Below are 17,640 nucleotides of genomic sequence, written 5' to 3'. Positions count from 1 at the left end.
ATCTCCCAGTTCTGAAACCTCAGTCATCCTAGACTCTTCACTCTTCCATGACCCCAACATCAAACAAATACTGACCCCTAAATCTCTCTCAAATTGACCCTTCTCTCTCACTTCATTCTTCCTGAATCTAAATTTGGGGCTTTATTTTTTTGCTTAGGCTAACATTAAAGTAGCTGTTGAAGTGAGTTTTCTAAAATATGGGCTTTTCTTTTCTCCTTAAAACTCCATACAATCTCCCCTCCTATGGAATACAGTCTAAGCATCTTAGTATTGCATTCTTGGCCCTTTACAACCATACACCTATCTTCTTTGCCTTCCCTTGCACCACAACCATTATATAAATATATAATGTAAAATATGTATGTACACACAAGTATACACACACACACACACACACACACACACACACACACATCCAAAATGGTTTCATGCTCGCATGCCTTCATACGAATCTTGCTCTGTGGGAAGTATGCCTTTTTCTTTTGTTTATCTGTGTAAATCTTTTTATCATTTAAATTCCATTTCATGTTATTAGCTCATCCAGTCAGTTTTCCTTGATATCTTCCATTCCTCACTACATTTCTTCCTAAAACCATGTGGTGAATAAATAAAAATAGATGTTAAGGAAATTAATAAGTGGAGCATAATAATTCAAATGACTCTCAAGAAAGAATATCTCTCTAAAACTGAAGGGTTGTTTGATAGTGTTTAAACAAATTTGACATAGAGAGGGAAAAAAACACCAAAAAGGAAAGGAAAAAAAAATGAGAACCCCACGCCCACCCCCAAACAGTGGTAAGGATGAATTATGTAAGCTATGCATATTTCCCTTGCTAAGAATTTAGCAGGGTGCCTGGAACATAGTAAATATCCCACTAATTTTAGCTATCACAATAATGACTATTATTAATTTGTGTAACTGTGTTATGAAGCACCACAAAAGTTTGTGAAAGTTACAAACTCCTTGAGTGGTAGAAAGAAACCTGAGACACCCTTAAGACAACAGGCTGTGGGGAAGTTCATTTCACAAGTGTGAAAAATAGGGGATTTCCTTCCTAAAAGTGAGTTAACCACAGCTTCCCTAGGTAGCAGATATTGCAGTGGATGGCAGCCATTCATTTGCATGAGACCATTTGATTGTTGAAATTGGAGCCATAGAGCTATGTGACCTTCCTTGTTTACCTGGATGAGGCACCAAAACTCTGAAACTACTTCAAGAACTCAAACCCTACAAGTTGAGCTTGGGTGTATGTATACTTTGTATGTATATATGTATAAGCAAGGCAATGTCTTAGCAGGATATGGGAGGAGTGCACATGGGAATTGAAACAACAGACACATTGTCTAGATTTTTCTTTGTTATGGGAGATTAAAGGACTGATCATAGCTTCACACATACTGTGTGTTTGGGCAATAATTATGTTTTACAACTCCTTCTGGTTTCTTCATTAATGCCAAAGATTCTTTTTTAGAATGTGATAAACCTTTTTGGCTCCAACATACTGGTTCCAAACATTCCTTGGCCTCTTTGTGCTTAATGATGGAATTTTAAAAACTTACTTTTGTATAGCTGTGGGGTGGGGATGGGAGCGCATTGTGGGAGCCCTAGGTTGGGCTGGGGACAAAGGAGAGGAAGCGAGAAAGTGGATCTTAGAGGGTTGGCTCTATTTTTAAAGTAAACCCACATGGCAACCATTTATCATCAGAAAAGATAATAAAACATGCAAAAGAAAAACAGCCCCAAAACATAATTTAAGGATTCTAAATTCATTTAGATGACAACAAAACCTGATTACACACAAGCATGTAGATACATATCCAGAAATAATTGTATATTATTCACCATACTTTGCTGAGATATGTCCATTTGACTTGCTCCATTGATGAAATGTAGTAGTTGAATGTATCATTGCAACAGGGTTGCTAAACAAATTTGCTAAAAACTAGTTTATTCATTTCTTGATTTCACTCTGATGCATAGGTTTAGATGACCCTAAATAGGCCCCATGAACCTGTATATATTTTGTACACTTGTCCTTTTCCTATATTTATTAGTAAAGGTATCATGAGAAAAGAATTATGAAAGAACTGCTGTCATTCTGATATATTTCAAACACTTCCCTTTCTCTATCTGCCAATAACAGTTACTATATCTAATACCTATGTTAGGTATTTTGAAACCCAATTCTGCTATTAACTAGTAAGTTAGCTTCTCTATGCAAATGTTTTCTTGTTGGTAAAAATACAGATTATAAGAATAACTGCATAATAGTTGTAAAAATTAATGCTAAGGGCTTAGAACAATGCCTGGTACACAGTAAATAATAAGTATCCAGAACTATTATTATATTCTATTATTTAAATTAAACCTCAAAACAACTATTTAAAGCAGATATAAACTCATTTTACAGATAAGGACATTGAGGTTTAGAGGATAAGAAATGTGCTTACTTATTCAGTAAATAAGGATCAGAGCCAGATTTGGGGCCCATTTCTGTATACATCTAAAGCCCACGCTCAATAATTACATTGCACTGCCTCCCCAGTCTGATTGACTTCATTCTTACCTTAGACATGGAGTTTTATCTCTGTGCCTGTCTCCTCATCTATAAAGTGGAAATAGGGGTGCCTACCTCCCAGGGCCATTAGAGAAAGCACTTAATGAATATTATTATTATTCTGAGGTTTGTCCTAATGGCATTTCTTTGTAAAACTTAGGGCTATTTTAAGACTGTCTATACAAAAAATTGGTTACACAGTCAAGTGATGACGAATTTTAACCTCATCTTTCACCCAGTGACATGATCATTATGCTTAAAGGTCCTTTTAATGTGTTTAACATTTCATTTCTAAATTTCTCTTTGAACCTCTCTTGGAAGAATCTTAACATCTTTATGTAAAAATAACAGTCTCAAACCACCTGAAATAACAAAAGTAGGGATTTTTTTTAAAGGGGATCTGTTTGTTCTGGAATACCATGAAAGTCAACTAATTCAGCAGATTACTAGCTTCAAAGCAGTTCAACTTGACCAACTTGGAAGCCAAGACAGTATATTCATGGTCAGCATACAAATGTGAATTTACGACTGGCCTGACAAGTGCATTGTAAAAGTTGAATGTCAGAGAAAAGAATGAAGTGGGGGCCAGAGAGAGAGTGACGGCTTCGTTCTTAATAGGAGTTCAGTTTATGAATGCTAACTTGTTATTTCAACATCAACAGTCATAATTAATACTTTATGAAACCCAGTCAGGCTCAAGCTATTAGTCCCAGTAGGACTTCTTCCCCCACCCCAAATATGACTTTGTCTTCTTTTTCTTAAATGGCTAAGAATTTCAAATGACATTCTAAAGCTCAGAAGACCGAACAGGGCATTCGGTAAACACAGCTCTTGTTAAAACTGGCAAAACTCTACACCCTTAAGAGGATTTGAGAGTCCAATCTTTCACCAAAGGATTGCTTATCATTCGTGGCATCATCAGCCCTTGGTTGTAAACACTAGCAGAGGCAACCAGTGACCCAGATAATCCAAAAATCACTTATTCAATTTTGGAATGTGTTTTGGTATTTGTATATGATCTTGGGTGTTATCTGGAGTTCGTGGAATTGGAAATTGAAACAAAATAATGAAGTCACACTGTTTGATTTAAAGAACCAGGGAGAGCAGTTCATATTCTCTACCTTGAACTTGTCCTCAGCTCTTACAGTTTCATCAGGACTTGAGATTTCATATGCCAGACCACCAACCTAAATAGACATTTTCCTTTTTCAGCCTGCAACCTTTGTGGCTTATGTCTGCTATTAAGCGAGAGAGAAAATTGCAACTGGAGTGGAAAAGCCTTCTTCTCTGGTGCCTGCCAACAGGGCCACACAATGTATAAACATGAACAGATAGATTCTGGATGATCTGTAGTGGATTACTCCCTCTGTACCCTCAGTTTCTTTTCTATACAAGCAGGTCATGGTGAGGGTTAAATGAGATACTACGACAAAGCACTCGGCCTAAGGCTTGGCATGTATTTTATTTTGTATAAGTGCCTGCTCGATTAGACAAGCTTGAGGTTAAAAGAAGTGCTTGCTGCCTCTGTCAAGTCATATGATTTATCAACATATGAATAAGAATTAAATATTATCCCATAAGAAAAAATATTTTTTAACATCTTTGCAGAATAAAGAAAAAACACTAATGCTCTACCACTCAATGACAACCTATATAAAGTAACTTGTTTAAGAAGTGCAAACTATCAGAAGGTCAAAAGCAAGGAAAACAGGTAAATGAGGATAAAACAGAAAACTCTTGATTTTTCTAAAAAAAAAAAAAAAAAAAGCCCTTCATTTGTCTGCAACTTATTCTATTATGGCAAGTTGTTTTATTTCAATTACTTACTACTAGCAATCAATGTACTATGGCATTTTGATTCATGATAATTTCATTATACTGCTGGATTACTTATTAATGGTTTGCTTAACTCCTAGGACACTAAAGTCTACAATATCCAAATCAATGCCTTGAAAAGCCTATTCAACCCATTCCAGAACATTTTTATAATAGCAATAAATGGTATGAAGTATTTTTTTTTTTAATTTTAGTAAACACTAACTCAGAAGGTATTAGGCAGTAATTGTTTTTCAATTATACCTTCAATTTTTGGAAGAGAAAGGAACATTTTGTTATCTACTCTCTATATTCTTAGGAGTAACTTATATGTTAATCATATACAACTGTTTTTCAATGATTTTATTGTTTTACCTCAGTAATTCTCAACTTAAGTGGGATTTGTTAAATTTCTGGGATTTAATTCCATATCATCAAAACTGTATGACATCAGAATGTTCATTTGTAGATGAATACCCAAGAAATTAAGTTCCCAAACATCAAACTGAAATAATTTTCATTAAGTAAGCAATTACACTATTTTCCCCTATACAACTTAAGTTGAAATTCCAATGTGCCTGAATCATTCCAAATTAAGATATAATTTCTTAAACAATCCTGTGATTCTCAAAATTCAGAATACATAAGACTCCAGGACAGTTTTTTTAAATGCAGATTTCTGGGCTCAACCAATAATATAGATTCTGATATTAGAGTATAAATTCAAAATTAAAGTTCAAGGTTCTACATTTTTTAAAATGCCATAGGCAATATTGATGCAGGTGAGTTGCAACACAGATTTTTAGAATCATCAACTTATACCAACATGTTGATTAGATTTAAAAAGAAATTTAGTTGCTATAACAACAGTTTGTTTTTCCAACTTACTGTTTATTGATCCTAATTATGAGCATTATACTGGAAAATGAAATTAAACACTTTAAAACTTGTTCAACTTTTTAATACTGAGAAATTAGGCATATTGTAAAGGTTTGGTGAGTCACTAATTCAAATATTTCCACATATTCCATTTTTAAAAAAATTTTTTTAGATGTTGATAGGCCTTTATTTTATTCACTTACTTTTATGTGGTGCTGAGAATCAAATCCATACTAGGCCAAGCACTCTACCACTGAGCCACAACCCCAGCACCACATATTCCATTTTTCTTCACTAAAACATTTTAAAAATAAACACAAAAGTCAATTCTGTTCAGTAGGCCTTTATAATCTAGTGAGGGAAGCAAAATACAACCATAGAGAAAAGTTATGTTACTCAGAGTGAATGATTAAATGGTAAGTAATGAGAAATCAGAGGGGGCACTAGAAGTGTGGGGACAGAGAGAGGGAGGTAAGACAGACCATAAGGCCCAGTTCTGAAAGAGCTGGAGGAGTCATTATGCATTTGAGTGATTATACTCTTGGACTGCCAGAAACACATGACATCTTAGCAATGCATATTTTGTCTCAGAATCCAGAGATGCCAACTATAATCAAACCCAGACACTTATATAGTCACTGTTTAGTATAAAGGGGACAAAGCTCTATCTCCACTTTTAGATCTCAAACTGTCCAATTTTTTAAATAAAAAAATGTAAACAAATCTCTTCTATTGTATTATCAGAAAATTACCACTTCTAGGGAGGAATAAACAAATCTATTGTAGAGTTACACTTTCAAGAAATAAATTTTAAGGTTTTTCTTAGGTTTTTGTACTGAACAAAAGTGCAGAAATTGAAGGGAAACAGACAGGCGCATTCCCATTAGGTAGGTGTGTTGGTCAGCTATTCGTCACTGTGATCAAAATATTTGAGAACAACTTGGAGGAGGAAAGATTTACTTTGACTCATGGTCTTGAAGGTTCAGTCCAAGACCTGCAGCTCCAAGGCAGAAACATCAGGTAGAAGGGTGTTGAGAAAAACTGTTTGGGGCAGGGGAGAAGGGCAGGAGGAGGAAGGGGCCATGGACAGATAGTTTTTTAGTCTTTTTGCTTAAAAACCCCTTCCATGAACCTTGCTGCATGGGGGATCAGCTTTCAACACATTAGCTTTTGGGGTACATTTCTGATCCAAACCATAACAGCAGACCAGATAATGTGAATGAAAAAGCTTATAGGGGGCAGAATGATAACGTAATTATCACTGCCTGGATGGGAGTCAACAGGGAGTGTTAGGAACTCAGTGTGTCTGTGTTTGTGAGTGCAGCTGGGGATGGAACCTATGGCCTTGGGCATATTATACCAGCACTCTACCACTGAACTATATCATTAGCCTTGTATTTTTAAAATAGAAGATACCATGACATAAACAATAGGCTGTTTTTTCCCCCAGTGACACCATGAAATTACAGTTCCTTTTCATGCATTCAATCTGAAATCATGCATTGTTCTCTATGAATAATATTCTATTGGAAATATTTCAAACACTAGTTCTGCTCAGCAAAAGCTTTATGTTGGATGAAACATAGTCACCCATGCACATTCACAACCAGTGTGAGCCTTGATAAATTATTCAGTTATATTTAAGACCTAAAAATAAAGTTCTTACTTTAAATAAATTCCTTTTATATCTATGTTTAAATGATCTTCTACCAAATGACAAGCTATCATGTTAAAATAGAATAACAAAATACACAATATTTATTAGAATAAACAAAGCATAACTTTTAAATTTATGAATTTTGAGGCAGCACTTTTTAACTTTTTCTATGAAAATAAATTTGGACTTAACAAGAATTGAGCACATATTGAGAGTTTCCATACACCTTTCACCCATATTCCCCTTAGTTATAACCATGGTGAATTAACACATAACTATGTATAAACATTTACATAACCCAGGCACATTTATCAAAACTAAGACACTAACATGGCACAATACCAATCACTACAGACTTCATTTGAATTTCTTTGGTTTTTCTACTGATGGCCTTTTTCTATACCAGGACCCAGCCCAGGGTACTACCACTGCCTTAGCTGCCTTTTAAGTCTCCCTCCATCTGGGATGGTTTCTTAGTCTTTCCTTCTGGGTCCTTTATACTAACTAGATGGAACATTGTTTCCCAAAGTTTTTTAGGTCAAGTCCTTTCTTCTCTGCCCCTTCCAGAGAGGTTATCTTTGCAATATAGTTACATCCATTTATCAGTCTGCTTTCCATTCTGGTTAATTTTTAAAATTTGTATATAAGAAAAATGACTTTGGGGTATACAGTTCTATGTGTTTTGAAAAATGCAGAGTCATGTAATTCAACACCTTGGCACCGGACTAGCCCATCGCCCCCAAACCCCCTAATACAATGGGGCAGCATTTTTGTGCAGATACATATTTCTTCAAAAATCAAATATAAAATTGACCATAATTATTTCTAGACTAATATTCTTTCACATTCACTACATTTTTTTTCACAAAAGATCATATTCCACTTAAAGAAATCTCCATTTATCAAACTCTAAAATTCTCTCTTGAAGAGATATCAAGACTCAATCACTAATGACATATGGATCAACTAAACACACTTAGAATCCCAAGACAATTTCTCAACACATCCGATTTCGCTCTAGAAACTGTGATTGCAAAAACATTTTTATGTTAATCTAGAGAAAATAAAATGAGAAAATAGGTACAATAACTTCATAATATGAATCATGGTCAAAGATAGTATTTTTTATTGTCCAGTGCTTTGAATTTCCCACATCACTGCTCTTTCCTTGGGCTAAGATTGACAAAGTTGACTGTAACTCTGCTCCCTTTTCCTATAAAAATTTAAACAACATTTTTCTATTTCTGGAAGCCAGAATGTTTTCACTGCTTTCCTAAATTCTTTATCTGAAAAGAGAATAAATGAAGGTGAGTCATTTAAAAGAAGGGGAGGTCAAAAGCCAGACATGGCAAAAAAATACCTGATATGTAAAAGGCAGTCTCAGAAGTCTGTGTGATTGCTAAAAGTTGTCATATGTACACTCTGCCATCCCCCCTTTGTTTTACATCAGCTGAATGCATACTTTCTAACTTGGAATAGGTAATTTTCATTTTAGAACTTGCAAATATACACTGTTCAAATATACACTTATTTAGCATGAAAAAAAAAAAAAAGCCAGACATGGATGAGCCAAGTTATGTCGATGGTTAAAATTCTAAAGGAGGCCTCTTAGGAGGGTAAGGCTTGCAGAACCATAATAGCTAGACGCCTAAGTTAGTGAGTTGGTTAGTCAGTTGGTAGGAATCCAGAAAATGCTCCATTGGCAGGCTGGGAAGACTAGCAAGCACCAAGGGATACCTCTCCTCAGCCCATTGTGCCTTAAAAGGGTAAAGCAAAAGAGGATTTCTTTTAAGGCCTCCATGAATTCAAACCTGCTAAGGGTTGAACAGAGAAAATAATTCTTAATCCTCAAGTATGTCAGCTTGCTCAGGACCCAAACATTCTTTGTGATCTAATGGTAGAACCATGCTTGCTTGCTAACGTGAGAGTCCAAAGCTTGAGTAAGAATGGTTTAGGGCGAGTGGTAGGATGAACCTTGAGAAATTATACATGAAATTGCATATGAACATGTACCCAGGTACATTTTCCTGAGGATAAAGTCAGTAGATTTCACTAGATTTTCAAAAGTTTCCATGTCTCAAAAAAGGCTGAGAACTACAACAGCATGATAGAATATCTTCCTCTTATCGATTGCAACAGTATCTGAACCATTCTCCATCCTTTCCTCCCCTTACTCCCCGTGGCCTCTGGTAACCACCACCCTACTATCAGCTTCTATGAGATTAGAAGCTGATTAGGTTGTTTTAGGTTGGAACAGAACTAAAACAAAAGTAATTTGTTTTGTTCAACCACAAAAGTTTTCTTTTTTATACTTAGCAAATTTGAGGAGGGTGCCATTTATCCAAATGGAAACATTGAAGCATGTTTTAAAAATATGAAATTACACTACATGCTGGAGAACTTAATAGAAAAGGTGAGTGAAACTTCAAGATGAAGTATATAGGAAGAACAAAGGTCAGAAGACCCATCATTAGACAGCATCTTCCTTCAAGAAATGGAGATTAAAGAGTCAGTTAAATAGACAAAAGATTTGCAGAAGGAGAACCAGCATAGTGTATAAAAACCAGGAAAAGGAAAGTTTTAAGAAGCAGGGGTGACTGTGACTAGTACTCTGAGGGTCTCTCAGGTGACCAGTGGTCCTGCGAAGTTTCTCTCTGGTGACTCCTGCTCTGGGAAGCAGCATCCACAGAGCAGGAACCAAAATCTCCAGGAATCAGACTGGATAAATTTATGGAGGCTCCAGCTCCTTCGGCCACTCCTTAAGAAAGTAATGTCTTCACTTTTTGAAACCACATAGTACAGCACATTAAAGCCCTTCAGCATCTAGCATTCCCAAAGATGCTCTTAAGCGCATTCATTTCAGGAATCTGATGAAAAAAATTGAAAGACTTTTTTTTTTTTTTGGTCCGCTTTCATGGCTGGAAATACAAAAGGAAAAGAAAGCCTGGCTGTGACATTGAAGGTTGGAGCATTGTGGATGGGGTGAAGTATTTATCAGTGTCATGACTAGGAATTGCCAGTACATAGTGATAATAAAAAGACCACCACATGCTAGTCAGCTTTATTTTTAAATTCTCTACACAGAAATTATTCCTTTATTTCCTGATCCCAGAGTAGACCCTGCCTCAGTTTGCAATTGAAAGTGCTTTTGAAATACAGTCAAGTATCTCAATGCAGCATTACAAGTTCTTTTTCAATAATTTTATAAACTAATAGTTGAGAAAATATTAATTACATAGAATATAAGACTGTAACATAGGCTATGGGAATCAATAAAAGCGTGGTGGTCATGGAAATGGGAGTCTCAGATCTACTGTCACAAGTGTAACTGCCCACAGGACCCAGATGACATGCTGTGAATCCACTACTGTATTTTAGCTGAGGCCATCCTGCCAGTGGCCTGCTTCCAGCTGGTGGTTCAGCACAGCAGGGGTTCTGAAGCAGGCCTATAACAGCAAGTGGACTCCTCTGAGAGGCAATTTTGGTTAGAAAACTCATCAGACTGGTGGATCTTTTCTTAGAACTGCATTGTAATAAGACTCTTCCTACCCAACTTTCATCCTTCCCTTCTCTCCTCCACAGGGGCTGGACCTGCATCATGTCTCTTGGCATTCACTGGCTCCATTCCTATTCTCCCTGAAAGGCTATGACCCAATAACCTCTTGCATGATGAATATTGTGTTAGTGTCTGTTTCTTAGAGGATCCAATCAGATATAACAAAGTCATAACTTTATAAAAATTTTTCTAATTCATTCTTATGAAATGTGAGAAATAATCCCTCCATCATTTCCACCAAAGACAACTTAAATGAGTTTCCAAGAAACATACTAACAAAGCATCAAATTTAATGAGGTAAAACAACCTAGCCAGAGAAAACCAAAATGTGCTTGAAACTCCCTCATGGAATTCATCTGGAAGACTTCTACAAAATAATAACAAAGAAACTGATTATACTAAATGTTCTATCTGCATCTTTAAAAGATGGTCAATCCATAAAGCATCACCTATTTTCAGATAGGTGCCTGAAGATACAACTTCCAAACACCCAATGTTTTACAAAATGAACTGCAAAAATGGCACTAGAATTGAGGGAAGAAAATGTCACAGTATCATACAATGGAGAATTCTCTGTAACTGCACGAAACACTGGGGAATTTGTACACGCATATAGTCTGCCAGGAGGCATGTGCTACTTCCATTATTAATAAGTACAGTCAAATGACATAATAAGCCATCTGTGTGCCAAACAAGACTGTATGAGGTACTTAACATGTTAATCTTTGCATCTACCTTATGGACTAAGCTTTATTAAGCCCATTTTTTAGAAGAGAGAACTGAGGTTTAGGGGGTTCAGAGACTTGTCTGAGTCCCCACAAAAATGTACTCAAACTCAGGTGAGTCTCTACTGTTCTTCGGTGCCAGGCTACCTCCCAGCAGGAGCTGGGCCCGGCCCATAGGAAGACTCCCTGAAGGAAGCTGTTTTTCACACCTACCCTTCTATGAGGGAAATGATGCTGCCTTCACTGTCCTACTAGAGATTAGTGACTAACATCTGTACCCTAAAATTACAAAAATTTATCACTCAGAATAACAGAGCGTTAGCCCACAAAGAAGCTTTTGAGATCATTCAGTATAGGGTCTTTATTGAACAGATAAAACTGATGAGCATTTTACTGAGACATTTTCTCTGTCACCTTTTAGATTTACCTGTATGGGCACTTTGCATCTCAGCCTATACCAAGGGAGGAAAGCCTTTGGCTGAGGGAGTGGGAGCTGTAGACAGGTAGGTGTTAGGTGGTTGTTTTGGTAAAGTTCCACTCCCACACCACCCTGTGTTGCCACCAAAAAGGAACAACGAGAGCTTCCATCTCCCTCTGGCCCTCAGGAGGTTCCCAGGGCTGTGAAAGGGAGGCTGGGGAGGCTTTACCTTTTTCTAAGTTCTATGAGCTAGAAGAACATGAACAAGAAGGGGGACAGGGGTTATAATGGAAGGGCTCTGTGGTTTCTAGGAAAGAAAAGGGTAGTGTTCCTTGCCAACTTTTGCCTTTGCATGTAAGGCACAGCTTTCTCATGGTTGACAGATAATTGAATATATTCTCAATTTTAAGAGGAACTCCATGACACCACTATCCTTTCTGAAAAATGTTCTCTCAGGCAGACTGCTGTTATCAACAGTAGGTAAGAAAAGTAACTGTGTGTGTGAGGGGGCATGTTTTTCTCAAGTCAACATATGATTTAATTTAGGATATTAATGGGCATAGAAAGAACACAAATATTATTTTATTTTCCTTTTGAATAAAGAAAATTTAGGTTTTAGACATAAAGTGTAAATTATTGGTGTAAAGTAAACTACTCTATACTTTTGTTATTCACCTTGTCCAGGGGTATCATAAAAAGCAAGTCTATGAGAGAATAAACACTGAATTGTCAATTAGTTCACTAGCAATTCATTTTCAAATAAATAACCCATCTGTGTTACCTCAGACTTTGAGGACACAGTATATTTTCCACATCAAACCTCAAAGTAAATTTTTCAATAAAATTCTTAAGATTTTCTTTACAAATGACTAAGAATTTTAAAATTTCCTTTTGTAATTTTGTAGTAATATGTCACTGTGTATAAACCACCTGAAAGTCCCTTTTGTTGTTCAAAAACTGACATATCTCCTATAGCTGTTCTTTGAAAGAAAAAAAGGTTATATGTGGAACCACACCTGAGTTCTGAGTCCATCCCTTACTCTTCAGTCTTCAAAGTTCTGTTTATTTGGGTGGCTCAGCCAAGTCTGCTCAATCACTCTGAGGGCCACCTCCTTATTTAGGGTGAGTACAGGATTAACTGTTGTTATCTTGGCTGGTATGTAATAACTCTTACAGGTTCCTAATTAGGCTTTTCACCCAGAATCTAGCACAATGCTAGGGATTCAGTAAATAGTAGAAGTCTTTACTCACTCCCCCTGAACCCTTAGCAGCATTTGATACTACAGAACTCCTTCTGCTCCCCCTTTCTGAAAGCACCCACCCTCTCCCTACAGGAGCTCACTCCTCGTGTCCTTCACCCATCACTTTTGGTGCTCTTAAATGGCTTCTTTCCCTCTACCTTACCCCTATGCTCCTTCCCCACATTCCATCTAGACCATCTTCTTCTTGCCAGCACACAGTGGGCACTTGGTAGTTACATATTGAGTGAATAAATGAAAGAATGTCATGCGCTTCAATAATTATGGGAACTTGGGAAATGCTTCAATAATTCAGTTAATCTGATTAGGTCTAAATATCTATCACTAAATGAAATTTCTCAACTCTGGCAACAAACCTGTATCTCCACGAGCATCTCTATATCAATATGTTCACAACAAAACTTAAGATGTCCAATTAGACATAGCAGATTAATCATACACAAATATCTCCTTTCTGTCCTATTCTCTTCTAGGATGATAGCTAAGGGATTTCCTGAAGGAAAAACAAATACAAATTTACAAGGGCAAATAGAACAGAAGAGAATACAGTGGTTAACCAAAGATTCCACAAATTTTTGAAAGCAGAAAGCAGATGGAGGTGGAATGTCTGAGTTAATATGGATGTGGTATTTTTTTCTCATCTTTAAGGACATTATAATAGTTGAATTTTTTCTCCCTTTTTAATTAGTTGTTTCCTCTGGGTACCTTTTTCCTTCCTTTTCTCATTAATAATCTAAAGGTTTCTAAGTACTGATTACTAAAGGAAAGAAGAAAGGAGAAGAAGAACAATAATTCAGACTGTAGAACCAAGGAGAGCATAGCTTATGCACTAGCAAGACTGAAACCCAGATAAAGTGACAGTGCATAAGGTATAATAAACTGTGAGACACAGACCACCTTCCCAGGCCCTGGAAACAAGCTTATGTCCCCCTAGAAAATTAGAAGCTGCTTATCTGAGAAATCAAACAGACTCAGAGAGAAAGACTTCTAGCTCTTTGGAGGTACCACACGACAATTAAAGTATCCACCATTGACAAGCCCTGCCTATGCACACATGGCTTCTATTCAGTTCTTTAACGCCCTATTCTTTAAATACCACAGACAGGGATTCATAATGTGAATATGAAGTCAGACAGGGATTAATCAACATTTGAGGGAAACTTCTGAACACAAAAAAGAGAAAATGAAGGGGAAAAAAGTACCCAGAGTCAATTAAAATAAAAGAAAAATTATAATTAATATCCTTAGAAATGAGAAGATACTATATCTATAAAATAAATATAGGATGCTATAAAAAAGGAATAAACAGAAGAATGCTTGGAATTTAAAATAAGGTACCATAAAAGGTTGTCCAAGAATTTGACAATAACATTAAAGAAATCTCTCAGAAAATAGTCCCTTCATCAGGTAGAGTTAGGGTGGTGGGAGTAAGATAGAAGAAAAGCAACACCTAAAATCCAGAATTGAATCAGGAAGACTGTCAACTGCCAAACAGGATTCTAAGGGGGAAATGAACAAAAAAATTTTATAGGGAGAAAATTACCAAAGAAATAATATAAAATATCCTCTTGGGAGAAGCACTAAGAGGTAGTGAGAAGTGAAGCAAAATGATGTTATTCCTATCAAAAAACCTTTAGTACTATTTGACTTAAAAAAAATGATTTTCAGTTTCCTACCCCCAAATCTGTCCTTCATTTCCGTGTTCCCTTTGTCTGCCAATATTATTACCAGTTATCTTACCAATTAGCCCTACAACAGTCCTGCAAGTTCTGCTTCTGATGGATCTTTCACACATCTCTCTCCAACCCCACTGCCCTTGTCTGATCCTCAGTCACCTCTCCCTGGAACATTCCACAATTTGATTACTGGTGGCTCTGTCATTGGTCTCTGCCTCTCCAAACCATCTGCTACAGGCATGCTTTTCAAAGCTCTTCATGCCTGCAGTGGCCTCCTGAGAATAGTGTTTTCCCTCTGAAATTTTGAGGTTTGGAACTGGTAGGTAGGTGTCTTTCCCACCTACCTTGTTTCTAGGTACTTCCAAACAACTTCATCTTCTTTCTCCTTCAAAACTGCCAACTCTTCTGAAGATTTCATCTGACCATACACCAGCCCATACTGTTCCTCTTGACTGACACTTGGTTAAGACATGACCCTACTTCACTGAAATTCTAGTACCTAGCTTACTGTCTTCCTCTTTACCACTACTTTTCCCACATTCTTGGCAATTTTAGCATTCAATTTTAAAAATAATAATAATCCTTCTCAGACTGTGGCCTCCCAAATTCTTAATTTCACAACTCTATCAATATATTCTATCTGGGCCACCCATTGTCATGGTTATACTCTGGATCCAGTCTCCCTCTAACACAAGCTTCTGTGTCCCCAGTCTCCCTCCAGCTAATCCAATCAACCTTTGTGACACATTGCAAACACTTACCTATTGAAGATCTCCTCTTTTTCACTCCTCTTTATCTATCCTTTGTGAAACATCATGTCCAAGAATTATAATCACTCCCTGAAAACTCTTTCTCTCCATCCAACTTGTCTACTTATTCGATCCTGAATAAACCTTACTCCAGGCTTAAATCCACATAGTTAAACTTTTCTACAGAAATGGAGAGAACATAATAAAACCATGCTAATTGGTTTTACTTTATGACCAAAAATATCAAATGGAAAGCAACATTGCCCATTGGTTCTTATGATATCTCTAAAAATTTTGTTTTTCCCTCTCCAAAATGCTTATTTCTCTATTAGCTTTTCCTTCAACTTACAATAATTGATTCTTTCTGCTGATGATCTTGGCTTTCCTTCATACCTCACCAAGAAGCAAGAAGCTATAATGCAAGAATTACCTACATTATCTTTCTAAAACAACATTCTCAATCCAACTACATTTGAATCTACGCACAATGTGCTCTCTATTAAAACAGAAGAAATCTCCTTACTTTTATATAAGCTACCATTTTTTATATTTAAGAACTGCATTTTTCAAATCATTCCTAATCTTTCCCAAATCTTCAAGTCTCCTCTTTCAACTATATCATTACCATCAACAGAAACACATTTAATATCAACCATCTAATGCAAAACAAACAAAATGACATTGTCCTTACATTCTCTTCCAGCTCATATCCCATTTAGCTTCTTCTTTCATTATATATGTGTTTTCCAAAAAGTGGCCTCAATTTATGGGCTCTTTTTTCTCACCTCCCACTATGCAGTCTACTTCATTATAGTTTCATACCAGTTTTTCTTATATTTATTCTATAGGAAAGGAAATATAATCTGATTGTTAAGTTTGGACCTTATAATCTTTTGGGTTCTGATCTATGTTCTATAATTTACTACATATAAATGCAATATGACTTCTCTGTATTTCAGTTTCCTCAACTATAAAATAAAAAGTAACTATCTCTATAGGATTGTTATGAAGACTAAATAGCACATATGAAAGCATAAGAATACCAGACATGTAGAAATGATTCAATAAATGTTCACTACTGCGCTCAACAAGAACTTTCCCTCATCTTACCAAATCCAATAATGAAGGCCCTTTCCTTGTCTTAGTTCTCAAGAGGCAGTGGATAGAGTTCACAACACACTTTTATTCATGGCTCCTGTGACATCGTACTCTGTTGGTTTTTTTCTACTCTTCTGGCTACTCGCTTTCAGGATCTTTAGTGACTGCTTAACCTTTAAAAATTGGAATACTCAGTCCTCCCTTTTTACTATCTACACTCTTCCTAGGTATTCTGATCAAGTTTTATGCTTTTAAATAACCATCTATGTGCTAATGTTGCTCAAATTCATATCAAATCCTGGCTCTCTTCTGAGCGTCAGTCACATATATTTAACCACCCCTCTCCACTAAGATATTAAGTTGGTTCTGGAAACCTAACAAATCTAGAACAGGGTTCTTAAAGATCTCCCTTCTTCATCTCAGTCCATAAATCTGCTCTGTAAATCTTCCTATTTCTGTTATAGTTATCATTATTCACCTGGTTATCAGACCTCAAAAATATAACTGAAATCCATCTCTACTTCTTATCACTGCTGCCATCTTAATCCAAGTTATCATGACTTCTTTTTTTTATGTTTTTTTTTAATTGTAAACAAATGGGGTACCATCTTGTTTCTCTGTTTGTACATGAAGTAGAGACATACCATTTGTGTAATCATACATTTACATAGGGTAATGGTGTTTGATTCATTCTGTTCTCCCTCCCACCCCTCCAACCCCTCTTTTCCCTCTATACAGTCCTTCCTTCCTCCATTCTTGCCTCCCTCCCACCCCCCCATTATGTATCATCATCCGCTTATGACTTCTTAAGAAGCTAGATAGTGAAAAAATCTTCTTAATGTGTTTCCCTACTCCCATTCTCCCTTTCCCCTAATTAGGTCATTTTCTTCAGAGGAGTCAGAGTAATCCACAAAGTATAAACCAGATCTTATCAATTCCCTGTTTAAAATCTTCAGAGGTAATTACAATCACAATAAAATCCAGGTGCAGTGGCGCAGAGCACCACTGATTCCAGCAACTAGGGAGGCTGAGGCAGGAGATCACAAGTTCAAAACTAGTCTCAGCAACTTAGAGAAGCCCTGAGCAACTTAGTGAGACCATGTCTCAAAATAAAAAAATTAAAAGGGCTGGGGATGTGCCTCAGTAGTGAAGCACTTCTGGGTTCAATCCCCAGTACTTAAAAAAAATAAAATAAAATAAAATAAAATAAAATTCAAACTACTGAAATCTACTGAACTCAGGATATACAC

This window comes from Sciurus vulgaris (genome assembly GCF_902686455.1).
Source record: "Sciurus vulgaris genome assembly, chromosome: 11".
In the NCBI taxonomy this organism is placed as follows: domain Eukaryota; kingdom Metazoa; phylum Chordata; class Mammalia; order Rodentia; family Sciuridae; genus Sciurus; species Sciurus vulgaris.
This window is presented reverse-complemented; position numbering follows the sequence as displayed.